We start from the raw sequence: 14995 nt of genomic DNA, 5'->3' as shown, positions 1-14995 counted from the left end.
ATGTAACAGTCATAACATAGGGTGACACAAAACTAGCTCCAATTCGTCAATGTAATGTAGGCATGTATTCCGAATATAGTCATACGTGCTTATGGAAAAGAACTTGCATGACATCTTTTGTCCTACCCTCCCGTGGCAGTGGGGTCCTAATGGAAACTAAGGGATATTAAGGCCTCCTTTTAATATAGAACCGGAACAAAGCATTAGCACATCGTGAATACATGAAGTCCTCAAACTACGGTCATCACCGGTAAGTATCCCGATTATTGTCACTTCGGGGTTAACGGATCATAACACATAATAGGTGACTGTAGACTTGCAAGACGGGATCTAGAACTCTCATATATTGATGAAAACATGATAGGTTCAGATTTGAAATCATGGCACTCGGGCCCTAGTGACAAGCATTAAGCATAGCAAAGTCATAGCAACATCAATCTCAGAACATAGTGGATACTAGGGATCAAACCCTAACAAAACTAACTCGATTACATGGTGAATCTCATCCAACCCATCACCGTCCAGCAAGCCTACGATGGAATTACTCACGCACGGCGGTGAGCATCATGAAATTGGTAATGGAGGATGGTTGATGATGACGACGGCGACGAATCCCCCTCTCCGGAGCCCCGAACGGACTCCAGATCAGCCCTCCCGAGAGGTTTTAGGGCTTGGCGGTGGATCCGTATTGTAAAACACGATGATTTCTTCTCTTCTATTTTTTTCTCCCCGAAAGCAGTTATATGGAGTTGGAGTTGGAGTCGGGGGTTTCCAGGGGGGCACAAGGTAGGGGCGCGCCCCCCACCCTCGTGAGAAGGGTGTGGGCCCCCTGGTATTCATCTTTGGCGGGGATTTTTATTATTTATTGTAAGATATTCTGTGGAGTTTCAGGTCATTCCGAGAACTTTTGTTTTCTGCACATAAAACAACATCATGGCAATTCTGCTGAAAACAGTGTCAGTCCGGGTTAGTTCCATTCAAATCATACAAGTTAGAGTCCAAAACAAGGGCAAAAGTGTTTGGAAAAGTAGATACGACGAAGACGTATCAACGAGCCAATTGTTGTCCATCAATGCATCTTGTACCTTGAGAGGCTCAACACTAGACACAAACGAGAAGTGAGCACAAAAGTTTGTCAAATGTTTACGAGTGACTCTACCTTCCGATATGCCAGTGAGAATTTTGTCAACAACAACACGACCGGCCACTTGAGGCATGATGGAGGTAAGAGTTTCATGAGGTTCAACTTCATGTCCATCATCCACGTCCTCAACATATGGATCATTAATGTGTGGTGGAAGATCTTCTTCTACATTTTGCATTTGTTGAGGTTCATCGTCAATGATTGCACTTTCTTGTTCTTTCCCTTGCGGATGATCTTGTTCTTGATGATTATTATGAAGAGGAACTTGATCATCATCTTGTACTTGGTCTACAGGCATTGGTTGAGCAATAGGAGCTTGTGGTGGTATGGGTGTTGAAGTAGTTTGATGATGCGTTAAGCTTCCATCTTCTTCTTCATCATCATGAGGTTCTTGTTCCATTGGAAGAAGTGCACCAACACCCATGGTTAAGATATCTTGAGAAGAATCTTCTTCACCTACATCACTTAGATCAACTTGCTCCCCGTGGGAGCCATTAAATTCGTCAAACACCATGTCACAAGTTTCTACAACACATCCATTTGATTTGTTGTAGACTCTATAGGCGTGCGAGTTTGATCCATAGCCAACAAATATGCCCTCAATGGTTTTGGATTGAAATTTTCCTAACCATTCTCTTTTGTTGAGGATGAAACATTTGCACCCAAATACATGAAAGTAATTGACATTCCGCTTGTTCCCAGTTAGGAGCTCATATGGAGTCTTTTCCAATATAGTGCGGAGGAAGAGCCGGTTTGATGCATGGCATGCGGTGTTGACAGCCTCGGCCCAAAAACTATGTGGCGACTTGTATTCATCCAACATGGACCTTGCCATATCCACAAGTGTGCAGTTCTTCCTTTTTGCTACACCATTTTGTTGGGGAGTGTATGGAGCTGAATATTGATGTTCAATCCCTTCATCACTAAGAAATTCTTCCAACGTGTAGTTCTTCAACTCATACCCATTATCACTTCTTATTGCCAAGATTTCTTTGTCAAACTTGCGTTGTGCTTGCTTGGCAAAATCAATGAAGGTGATCTTCGTCTTGTCATTGGACTTGAGGAAGAAGACCCATGTATATCTTGAGTAATCATCAACAATGACAAGCCCATACTTTTTCCCACCAAGACCATCCCATGAAGGAGGCCCAAAAAGATCCACATGAAGGAGCTCCAAAGGCCTTGAAGTAGACACAATATTCTTGGGTGGGTGCTTTGATTGATGTTGCTTCCCAGCTATGCATGCACTACACACACGATCTTTTTCAAAAGAGACCTTGGTTAGTCCAAGGATGTGATTACCCTTTAAGAGATCTTGAAGATTTCTCATGCCGACATCGGCTAGCCGGTGATGCCATAGCCACCCCTTGTCGGCCTTGGCCATTAGACAAGTTGCATGGAATGTGCTCTCTTTCGATAAATCAACCGTGTAAAGGTTGCCATCCAACTTTCCAACAAAGGCCACTTCGAGAGTATCTCTCTTAAAGACTTTCACATCCATTAGTCCAAAGAGTGTATCATAACCAACAGAAGCCAATTGGCGAACAAAAAGCAAATGGTATTTAAGGGATTGGACAAGCATGACATTTGCTAGAGAAATGTCATTTGTGATAGCCACCTTGCCCAACCCGAGTACCTGTCATTTTGATCCTCCACCAAACATAATGCTCATAAATGGTTGAATAGCTTCCATGAAATCGTAGAGCAATTTGCTATCTCCGGTCATATGATTTGTGCATCCACTGTCAATCACCCATTTTACTCCACCGGAGAAAGCAACCTACACACAATTATGACTTGGTTAGAGGCACCCATTTTGCAATGGGACCTCTCAGGTTAGTCATAAGGGTCTTAGGGACCCAAATAGCATAAAACCAGAATGAATTTCGAGGACCAACAAATCTTGCATAAACCTCTCCATCCTTAGTCTTACGAAGTACATAGGATGGAGGCATGAACTCTTTTGGCTTGTTGAGAGTGGGCATGCCCCTTGTGGCCTTCCCACTAACAACCTTACCTTTCTCCTTGTGCCCTTCTCTTACAAAAGTTTCTTTTAGAGGAGTGGTGCACTTTTGAGAGGACATCTTCTTCTTGCTTGTGCTTGGGTCAAAACCCGAGTCCCTCTTTGGCAAACACCTCATTGTATTGGCTCAATACCTCATTAAGGTTATTTTGCCCTTGAGCACATGTCATGAGGCCTTTCTCGATTTGACGCTTAATAAAGCGATTCTCCTCAAGAATAGATGCTAAATCACTACTAGAGTTAGTAGTACAAGCATCAACATTGATAATAGGAGAAGAGTAAGCCTAGGCTAGAGTTTCAAGATAAGTAAGCTTGAGAGTCTCAAAACTCTTGGTAAGAAGGGTGAGATCTTCTTCCTTAGTCTTGAGGTACATGGATAGGAGCTCACAATCCTTAGAGAGAGAAGCATTAGACTTCACAAGCTTACTTTTATCATTCATCAACTCTTCGCAAGAGTCAATAGCCTTTTTCAAGGAGGCAAGATCTTTAGTATGACCATCAATGTTTGTACCAATTTTCAAGCATACTTCATCATTTCGTGCTTCCTCATATTGGACTTTCCGCTCAAGGATTTCATATTTTTCCTTTTCCTCGGTGATGAGGGTTTCGAGTTCTTTAATGGTGATGGTGTGCTTACTCACCATCTCCATAAGCATACGAAACATAGTGAGCTTCTTTCCTTTGAGGGAGAACATGAACTTATTTATTTTAGCAAGCATGGGATCATCTATATCATCATCCTCATGACTATCCTCCGCATCAAGATACTCATTACTAGGAGTAGGAGGAGTGAAAAGAGGAGGATTTGATCGTGGAGTTACCTTGACCTTGTCGAGAGAGCTTTGGTCCTCTCCATCTTCTACCACGGCCTTTGCCATTAGGCACTTGTGAGCATTGCCCTTGTAGTCCTTCATATAGTTGTAGGTAACAACATCACCACTCTTGTTGACTAGCCTCAACGTGTTTTGAGAATATTGAGCAACTCCGGCAACACCACTAACATCATCCGGATCGGATTCTTCTTGAGAAACCATTGCTTTCCCATCTCTCTTCTTGAGCTTGGAGTTCAAAGGATTTGGCAACTTCTTCTTGGGAAAGGTCTTCGGACCTTGGTTTATCTTCTCTCTTATCATAAGGACACTCGTTGGAGAAGTGATTGGTTTCTTCACAGTTATAGCATTTTCTCACTTTCTTCTTATGGAATCTTCCTTTGAATTTTCCTGCACTAAACTTCTTGACAAAGAGAGCCATGTCTTCATATGAAGGGCCCTCATCGGATTCAACCTCATCACCATCTTCATCATCTTCTTCTTCTTCTTCAATTTGCTCATCTTCACATACATGCTTGGCCTTCAATGCAAGATTGATCTTTTATGTTGGAGTACCATGCATGGCAAGATGTTTTGTAGCATTTGCCTTCGACTCTTCAAATAGTTGGAAGGTGGATATGATGTCATTTGTAGTCATTTCCTTGAAGGCATGGTGTTGTCTTATGTCCCACACCATTTGGTGGTGATATGGGGCAAGAGCATGAAGCAACTTGTCCACAATAAATCGCTTAGTCATGTTAAATCCATCTTGTGTCTTGTCACACTCACACGACTCAATGTCAGTGGTGAGAGTCATGAGACGCTCAAAGAGTTGATTGGGAGTTTCACCTTTCTCCATACAAAAGTTTTGCAATTTCCCCTTGGCAATTTCATATTGAGCACTCCGGAGGGTGGAGGTACCGGTCTTGGATCTTATAATACTTTCCCATAGTTCCTTGGCACTTGTGATGTGTATGAAAGGTCTCCTTTGCTTTTCAACCATACCTCTCCTTATACACATGGTTGCAGTGTCATTGAGATTCTTGTCATGGATTTCTCTTGGTGTAGGATTCTTTGGATCAACCACATGGTAACCATAATCCAAGATCTCCAGCATCTCATCATTTCCATATCGAAGATGATCCTGCATAGCAACTCTCCACAAGGCAAAATCGGAAGTGGCATCAAGTAAAGGAGGTTTGCCTTGAGGGTTATATTTTGGTTTCTCAACTTGGGGTCTTGCATAAAGCCAAGGAACACTGGGGTGATCATTGTTAGGAGGTTGTTGACCCAGTGACGGAGTAGGCACAGTTGGCCTCGAAGCCGCACCACCAGAAAGTGGTGCAAGCATCGTGGACAACGTGGCTAGTCTCATTTGGACCAAGGCCTCAAGAGAAGCATCATGCTCCTATTTTGCCTAGCAAGGGCCCGTTCCAGATCCTCTGAAGTAAAGGACTTGACTTCTTAAGAAGCCTCGCCTTTATCCTTCGGATCTGTAACAAGGGGAGTCCCATCGGGGTTCATCTTGCTCTAGGGCGGTTAAGCCACAAGAATAGAGCACGAGGCTCTGGTGCCAATTGAAAGGATCGAGATGGACCTAGAGGGGGGTGAATAGGTACAATAACAAATTTTAATTGTTACTTAGCAATTTTAGGCAATAATGCGAAATATAAGAGTGAGCCTAACAATTGCAAGTGTGATACTAAGGACTAAGCAAGATAACAAGTAACACAAGTATGTAAGTAAGTAAGAGCAATATGAAATGAGTAAGAGCTAAGAGACAAGTAACCACAAGTAGAGAGTTGGGGTTAGGGATAATCGCAACTCCAGGAGACAAGGATGTATGCCGATGTTCACTTCCTTAGAGGGAAGCCACGTCACTGTTAGAGAGGTGGATGTTACCATGAAGGCACACCAACGCCACGAAGGATCGCCCTATTCTCCCTTTGAGACAACACCATGGAGGTGTTTCTCAACCACTAGTGGTAGACCTTGGGGTGGTCTCCAAACCCTCACAAACTTTTCCGGGGGTAATCACAAGGGTCGATTCCTCTCCGAAAGACTCCTACCGCCTAGGAGTCTCCAACCTCTAAGAGTAACAAGAACGATGGGGAAAAGCTCAAGACTTGCTCAAATCACGAATTCCTTTGGTGCAAAGAAGGGGAAGGAGTGGATCTATCACTTGACCAGACAACTCCTCTCAAATGCTCTAAAATCCCCTGGGGATCTAAGATTTGGTGTGGAGAAGTGAGAGAGAGGGTGAAATGTGTTCTAGGGTTTGTTCAAAGTGAATGGTCAACCTTATCCTGTGGGGGAAAAGGGCCATATATAGTGTGAGCACAAATATGGTCGTTGTAGTGTAAGTGAATGAGCAGGCCAGACATCCAGGCAAGGGGCCGGACATCCGGCCTGGCAATGTACGAGGAACAGGAACAAAACAGAACAGAAAACAGAGGGGCTGGACATCCGGGGGCCAAGCCCGGACATCCAGCATATCAGGAGGGCCCGGATATCCGGCAGATGGCCGGACATCCGGCGCGATCACTAAAAGGTTATAGAACCTTAGCTGTTCCACGAGTAGTAGAGGCCGGACATCTGGGATGGGGCCCGGACATCCAGTGAATCAGGAAGGCCCGGACATCCGGGGTATAACCCGGACATCCGGCGTGCAGCATAGCACAAAAGTGCTCTCTGGATGGCTAGGCCCGGATATCCGGCAGGTAGGCCAGATATCCGGCGTGAGGCCCGGACATCCGGCAGCCAAGAGGCAGAAACCTGAAGGTTTTATCATGTGCATGTATGGCAAGGAGGTTTGTGACAAGAGCAAGCCTTTAACTAACCCTATCGATCCCTCTCTTAATAGTGCGGGATCCTATACTCAAGAAAACAAATATGAAATCAATTTTTATGCTTCATCCTTGAGTAAAGTCACTTTGTATGCTCTTGATCCACACACTTCGATGAACCGGGACTAACGCCTGAAACTTACTTGACAATCATTGTTAGTCCCCTACATGTATATTGTCATCAACATCAAAACATGATGTAAGGGCATGATTGCTCTTTCACTAGGGCAGTGTCCTTGGGTAAGACATCTAGGTCAGGCCTATGACCCTACCCTAGGTACATGTCATCATCACATATGGCTCATGGACTAGTGGGGACCATCAAGTCAAATTTGAATGTTGTAACAGTTTCAGCAAGTTTAAACAGCAACTTCATCATAGCATGTTTGCAAGCTTGGAACAGAGGTCATATGAAGTCCAAAATTATCAAAATTGGCATGTGGACAAAGTACTCATAGTATACTTCAATTCATGTAATTGGAGCATCTTCAAAAGAGGCATAGATTGATTAATAACAATCTCACAACATGGCATCATGAAGTTAACAGAAAACTGGAACATCATTTAGGCATGTTCATGGCAATGAAAACATATGCTACAGGACATATATGAGGCATCAGATGGCATGGCATGATAGAGCATAACATGGACATCAAAACATGTCAACTAGGCATCTCCAGATTATGCATGGAATTTATGGTAGCATCAAGTTAACATGGCAACATAATGTAGCCGACTCAGACTTGGCAGAAAACACCAAGTCATGGAAATCAGCAACATCAAGTACCCTACTTTGCATGCTTGTGCTAGTCACATAGGGCACATAAAAATACATGGATTGCACCACTGTAAATATGGCATGAACATGCTCCTAAAACATGTAGACATGATGCACAAAAGATAAACACACAAAATGCTATAAAAGACAAATCAGCAAGTTATGACAATCTTCAGCAGGCTATAACATTTAGCACTTTTGCAACAAGGATTAAGGCATCAATATCGACAGTAAAATGCATGCAAACTATACCAACATGTAGAGCACTCAAAGATGAAGAATTTGACATATTATGCGTGCAAAATGGAGCAATATGCATAAAGTTACACCACTCCCAATAATGCAACATGATGTTGGAATTCTAGGGACTTGGCCATTTTCTGAAAAAACAACCGAGCGCAATGTGATGCCCCCGATTCAATCATACACTAATCATACACGCAAACGAGTACAATCAAGATCAGGGACTCACGGGAAGATATCACAACACAACTCTACAAATAAAATAAGTCATACAAGCATCATATTACAAGCCAGGGGCCTCGAGGGCTCGAATACAAGATCTCGATCATAGACGAGTCAGCGGAAGCAAAAATATCTGAGTACAGACATAATTAAACAAGTTTTCCTTAAGAAGGCTAGCACAAACTGGGATACAGATCGAAAGAGGCGCAGGCCTCCTGCCTAGGATCCTCCTAAACTACTCCTGGTTGTCGTCAGCAGGCTGCACGTAGTAGTAGGCACCTCCAGTGTAGTAGGAGTCGTCGTTGACGGTGGCATTTGGCTCCTGGACTCCAACGTCTGGTCGCAACAACCGGGTATAGAAAGGGGAAAAGGGGGAGCAAAGCAACCGTGAGTACTCATCCAAAGTACTCGCAAGCAAGGAGCTACACTACATATGTATGCATTGGTATCAAATGGAATAAGGGTATCATATGTGGACTGAACTGCAGAATGCCGGAATAAGAGGGGGATAGCTAATCCTATCGAAGACTACGCTTCTGGCCACCTCCATCTTGCAGCATGTAGAAGAGAGCAGAAGGTAAGTTCACCAACTAGCATCGTGTAGCATAAACCTATCCGGCGATCCTCCCCTCATCGCCCTGTTAGAGAGTGATCACCGGGTTGTATCTGGCACTTGGAAGGGTGTGTTTTATTAAGTATCAGGTTCTAGTTGTCATAAGGTCAAGGTACAACTCCGAGTCGTCCTGTTACCGAAGATCACGGCTATTCGAATAGTTTAACTTCCCTGCAGGGGTGCACCACATTTCCCAACACGCTCGATCCCCTTTGTCCGAACACACTTTCCTGGGTCATACCCGGCCTCGGAAGATCAACACATCACAGCCCTACCTAGGCACAACAAAGAGGTCAGGACGCCGGTCTAAATCATATGATGCAGGGGTCTGGGCCCATCGCCCATTGCACACCTGCATGTTGCGAGGGCGGCCGGAGAGCAGACCTAGCAACCTCCATTACAAAGGAAGCTGTGTTACGCGGTCCAACCCGGCGCGCGCCGCTCAGTCACTGACGTCACGAAGGCTTCGGCTGATACCACGACATCAAGTGCCCATAACTGTTCCCGCGTAGTTGGTTAGTGTGTATAGGCTAGTAGCTAGACTCAGATCAAATACCCAGATCTCGTTAAGCGTGTTATTTTGAAGTAACCGTGAACACCGACCTGGGTCGGGCCCACCTCTCACCTAGGTGGTCTCCGCCTGCCCTGTCGCTCCGCCTCAAAGTAACAGTCGGGGGCCGTCTGGAACCTAGGCCCACCACTATCTGGGTGGAACCACCTGCCCCTTCATCCCCCAACATCGGAATCACTTGCGGGTACTCAATGAGCCGACCCGACTTTAGTCACCACATATATAGTATGTATATATGTATGTATATACCCGTGATCACCTTCCGAGTGATCACGGCCCGATAGTATAGCATGGCAGACGGACTAGAATGTAGGGCCGCTGATGTAGTACTAGCAACCTATACTAAGCATTTAGGATTGCAGGTAAGGTATCAACAGCTGCAGCAACAATGACAGGCTATGCATCAGAATAGGATTAACGGAAAGCAGTAACATGCTACACTACTCTAATGCAAGCAGTATAGAGAAGAGTAGGCGATATCTGGTGATCAAGGGGGGGGGCTTGCCTGGTTGCTCTGGCAAGAGAGAGGGGTCGTCAACATCGTAGTCGTACTGGGTAGCAGCGGCGTCGGTCTCGGTGTCTAGCCAGAAAAGAGGGGGAAGAAACAATAAATATTAAGCAAACAGATGCATAGCGATGCATGACATGACAAGTAGCGGTGCTAGGGGTGCCCTAACGCGGTATGAGGTGGTACCGGTGAAAGGGGGAAAACATCCGGGAAAATATCCCCGGTGTTTTGCGTTTTCGAACAGATGAATCAGAGCGGGAAAGTTGTGTGTTCGCTATGTTAAAGACATGCAGAGGACGAACGGACCGCGTATTTAAATTCGCCTCGTCGTTCTGAGAAACTTTCATGTAGAAAATATTTTCATCCGAGCTACAGTTTATTTTCTATGATTTTTCAAAGTTTTAAATAATTTTCTAAATTTTCTTATTTGTTTTTAATTTCGAAAATCAGCAGTTAAAAACTGGGTGCACCCGGTGCAGTGCACCAGTGAGGCTGACCAGTGGGTCCAGTCAACTGCTGACTGGTCCATGGTTGACCAGTCAAAGGTCCTGTGAGACCCGGTTGTCATACCCTGTAATATTTTAACAGTGTTTAGTTAATTTCTAATTAGGCTCATTAGAGGGTGGCCCACTTGTCTTAAGGCTATATCTAATCTAATAAAAAGATTAACTTAATGAAATGGGGTCCATGCGTCATAGTGTAGCAACTAACCTAACTAGTACTACCAATTAGTCCTAATCTAATTTGCACGGCAGGCCAGTGTGGCTGTGCACACCCACGCGCACAGCATGGCCGCCATGGCCATTAGCAGCAGCAAAGTAAAGTAGCGCATAGCAGCGGCAAAAACTAAGCAATAGCAGCAGCGGCAGAAGCTAAGCAGGTAAGCAACGGCAGAAGCAGAAGGCAGCAACAGGGGCAGCGCTAAGCCGCGGGCGGCAGTAGGGGCGGCCTTAGGCGATGGCCGGCGAGTAGCGGCACGCGGAGGCAAGGTCAAGGCGGGCGCGCGGTGGCAGCAGTACGCAGCAGCAACAGATGGCTGTTAAGCAGCAGCAGCTCACGCACACACGTATGTACGCGTACATGCGAGCTCGGATGTGCTCAGGGACGGCAAACGGCAACCGAATCGAGGTTGGCGAAGAGGGGAATCGGCGGAGAAGCTCACCGTGGAGCTCATGGACGAGGTTAGGGAGTGCGGGGGTGGCCGGATATGTCGAGCCCGATGACGAGTTGCGACGGTCGTGGCGAAGAAGACCGGCGATGGCGAGCGTACGGCGCGGTCCGACTCAATTCAAGGCACGTAGGCGAAGTAGTGGACGATGAGGAAGCTCCTGCGTATCCTCCCGGGCACCGGGGAGGCCAGTGGGCGCGACGACCACCGCAACCATGGCAAGCACCGTTCGTACGATGACTATTTTGACGAGAGCGAGCGGACGAGGGGAAAATGAGGACTAGGGTTTGTCAAGGGGGTCAGGGGTGTGCTTATCCATATCGGGGCACCGGAGGATGGTCGACAGGTGGTCATCTATGGCCTGGACGGCGTGCGCGCGTGCTCGGTGCCATGGCCTCTGCCTCTGTCCAGAGGTAGGGGAAAAGGCCGGCCACGTGGGCTGGGCCTGATACAGTTAAGTGTTGGGCTTCACACTGTAGCACTAGGCTTTAGGTGCACATTGTGTGCTTTTCTCTTTAATCTATCTGTAATTTAAAAAGCTATTGCTTTGCAATTAATTTGGTCACCATTTGATCTTTGTTAGATGCGATATTTAACACAAAAATACTTGGCTACTTTCTAGTCTGGCACAAAAAGTTTGGGGCCAAAAGGAGCTGTTCAAATTCAGTTTTCAATTTATGTGTGTATATTTAATGCCACTAGTCCTATTTTAAATAGGTTAAGGGCATTTTAAAAATTCAAAAGATGCTGGTTTCTACACGACAATTACTTAGTAAATACTTGCAACACCTCGAACATTTTAGTTTTTTCAGTTTGTAGAATATTTTATTTGGAAAATAATTTATATATGAAAATGGCTTTGATTTTTATCAAGTGGCAATTTGGCTTAGTTAAATATGATGACATGGCACCATTAGGGTGAGGTCGCTGTAGCATGACACTGGGGTGCTACAGTTCTCCTTCACTACAAGAAGTCTCGTCCCGAGATTTAAGACATGAAATAAGGAGGAAAGATCTGGTTACAAAATTCTAACGAATCTTGTCGGTCTTGGTTGCTCTTCTTGAAGAGGTCGATCCTTTACGTTGATGTCTTCATTTCTCCGCTTCAAGCCATCATGATGAAGTCGTTATCCTTTCTTCGGGAACTCTATCGTATTTACAAATGGGGTATAAGTGGAAAGCTATAAGGACGGATGTCTGAAAGGACCGGCATCCGGTAGTTATCTCAAGGAAGGAGATTTTAGAAGCACCAGGAAATGTACCAAGAGTGCTATAAGGTGGTCCAACAAGTTTCAACCAGGTACGCATCCAGTTGATGCCTAAAACAAGTGATGAAGGGGTTCAGAGCATTGAAGAATAATGTTGCCTCTGATACCGGAATGAAACATGGTGAGGAAGTTAGCTCATGAATTACATACGAAGCCAAGTGCAAAGAATATTTTAGAATCAAGGTTGTACAAGAGAGTCAGGTTTCGATCCTGTGGATCTGTGGGTTATGGGCCCACCATGTGGGTTAAAGGTAGAAATGGCGCTGACCTCTTGCACGATCATGTAAGCAAGGCATGTCAGAGGATAGCGTGACAGTTATGTCGGTGACAACATCGGTACCAAGGGCGAGGGACAAGGAGAACCATTTTCCTGCTCGTTGAACGAGGCAGACCAATAAGCAAGGTTCTCGTCCATCGGTGGCTACCGGAATGTCAGCAACAATAGTAACAAGGTCTTATTGACAGAGTAGTACACCAAGGTGTTTACATAAGCAGTGAATTATTACTGCTTAGATCATATAGATCACAAGAAATATTAAACAAAATAATGGAAAGGAAAATGTGTTTAAACACATATTTCAGGCGTATATCCTTCCCAAGGGCAAGCAAAGCATGATATCCATGATGGGATATAATTTAGAAAACTCTTTAGGTAAGGGGAGATAGACTTCATGTCATTACCCATACAACGGTGTTTGGATCATGAGCAAGAAACATTTAGCATTGGGCTTCAAATGTTCTTTGTTAAAAATTGGAGTACCCCAGACATGCTTCGAGATATCATTAACATGGTCTTCAAGCAAAAGTCGGACTTGGATACGAAAAGGATTCATCAGGAACAACTTATAGAATAAGCCTTACAATTTCCTCATGGAAGAATGGTTAACCTTGCTAAACAGGAAACTATAACAACAGTCCTCCGGCCAGGTGTGATAGGCATGACATCACCTTACCGATATATAAGGACCAATGTTATAACTCTTGGAAATATGTCCCAACCATCATATCTCACCCAGAAGCTGATCGGATTGGTGTCAGGATGCCTCAGAGTCAGGATGTCTGAGAAGAAAAGGTGCAACACAAATTGACGAGATGACAATGTAACATTCTCGGGAAATGAACTATAGAAGCAGGTTCCAAAACAAAATTTTATCATTAACCAAGTAGAAAATGAGGATGTGGTTGATGGAGTCAGCGACAATTCATCGAGCTTAACCAAAGATGGATTTCCATAATTATGTGAACAATGAGGTAACACTTGTCAGATCAACTGATATAATGATGTATGTTCGAGGAAAACATACACAATTAAACATTGGTTGAAAAGGTGCACCCGAAATATGGGCTTAGGTAGCATGATCAATGTTGGAATGGTGATTCAATAACCAAAAGACTTAGAATGAAACTATCGACCATTAACTTCATATCAATAGGGTTGCTAGAAGGGCAGAATCCAAACAGCACCGTTCACTTGTTGGTATTCTCGGTTAGTCAATACAGGGACCAAGAAAGAATGGTACTTGTGAGAAGTATCACTATACCAAGTACTATTAAGAGGTGGAGCAATCCTTGCAACATCCTTGACATAAGGACAATAATACTTCAAGATAGAACATAACACAAACTGGATAGCAAGTGGCTCCATAACAATATCAAGTTGGTGCCGGAGGGGAGGCAATAATGTTGTCGATGATAACACAGATCGTCGAGGGGCAAGGGTGGTATTTCTCATCAAGAATTCAATAGTTATCTTGGAAGAGCTCAGAATGTTGATGATGATCATGACACATTTGTCGAGAGATTTCAAGACGTAATCGATCGGTGATGACATCGAGTCAAATGAATGGTGAAGCGAAAGGTTATTGTAACCAAAGATATGACACAAACTCCAAACCAAGTTCATTGTTCAAGGCGAAATGGCATGATGAGGAAGATCGACGTAAGCTTAGCTCATCGTCGAAAATTGTGCTCCGGGGAGAAGGACCGGGTAGCATAGTTAAAATTTAGTACGATAATGATATAGCCGATAAGGCTTGGGATGACTTGAAGGATTATTAAACTTGTAAGCAATTAAAATTACTTAGAGTCATCGAATCGGAGTGCGAACTCGATTCACAATTTGGTGTTCTCGGTTGACGACAACCCAGAACCCAGGAAAATTGGAATCGGTGGGAAATAACAGTTGATGAAGAACCCATAAGAAGTTATGCAGTTCCATGATATTCTCAAGATACCAGAGTGTAATACTCGACGGTAGGGCAGAGTAGAGGGTGGACACGTTAAATGATCTGCAGAAGACAAGTACTTCATCTTGTCTGAGAAATGGAATCAAAGGAGAACAATCATGGTCGGAACCACGATTGCAAAGGCTCAATTTACAGATACCAAATGATATTATATCAAGGGAATAGTTATTATTACAAGAAGCTTCCATGATAGGATATACATCATGTCCAGGGGCATGAACACAAAGTTCAAGGTCGACTCCCACTTCTTCAATGTATAACCTTCCATTCACCTCTCGCTTTTCGAAAATGACATTAGTTGTCGAAAGTTTTACCTGGTGCAATACTAGATAATTATGACCCGTGAAATCTTTCAGGTTCACACAGAGTAAGGAAGTCATAGGTTCAACCCATCGGGGCATCTTATGAACACATACCACCAACTTCAGGAGCGAATAACTCAAGCTCGGGAGCAGAGCATGGTTGACAAAAGCAGGGGATACAATTTACCAAAGGCATTATGTATCCGATGAAAGGCTCACAAGTTCAATGAATATGAAGGATGGTGTCAGACAAA

Source organism: Triticum dicoccoides, chromosome 6A (genome assembly GCF_002162155.2).
Source record: "Triticum dicoccoides isolate Atlit2015 ecotype Zavitan chromosome 6A, WEW_v2.0, whole genome shotgun sequence".
NCBI classification, from domain to species: Eukaryota; Viridiplantae; Streptophyta; class Magnoliopsida; order Poales; family Poaceae; genus Triticum; species Triticum dicoccoides.
The sequence above is the reverse complement of the archived record's forward strand: the minus strand, read 5'-3'. Positions refer to the sequence as shown.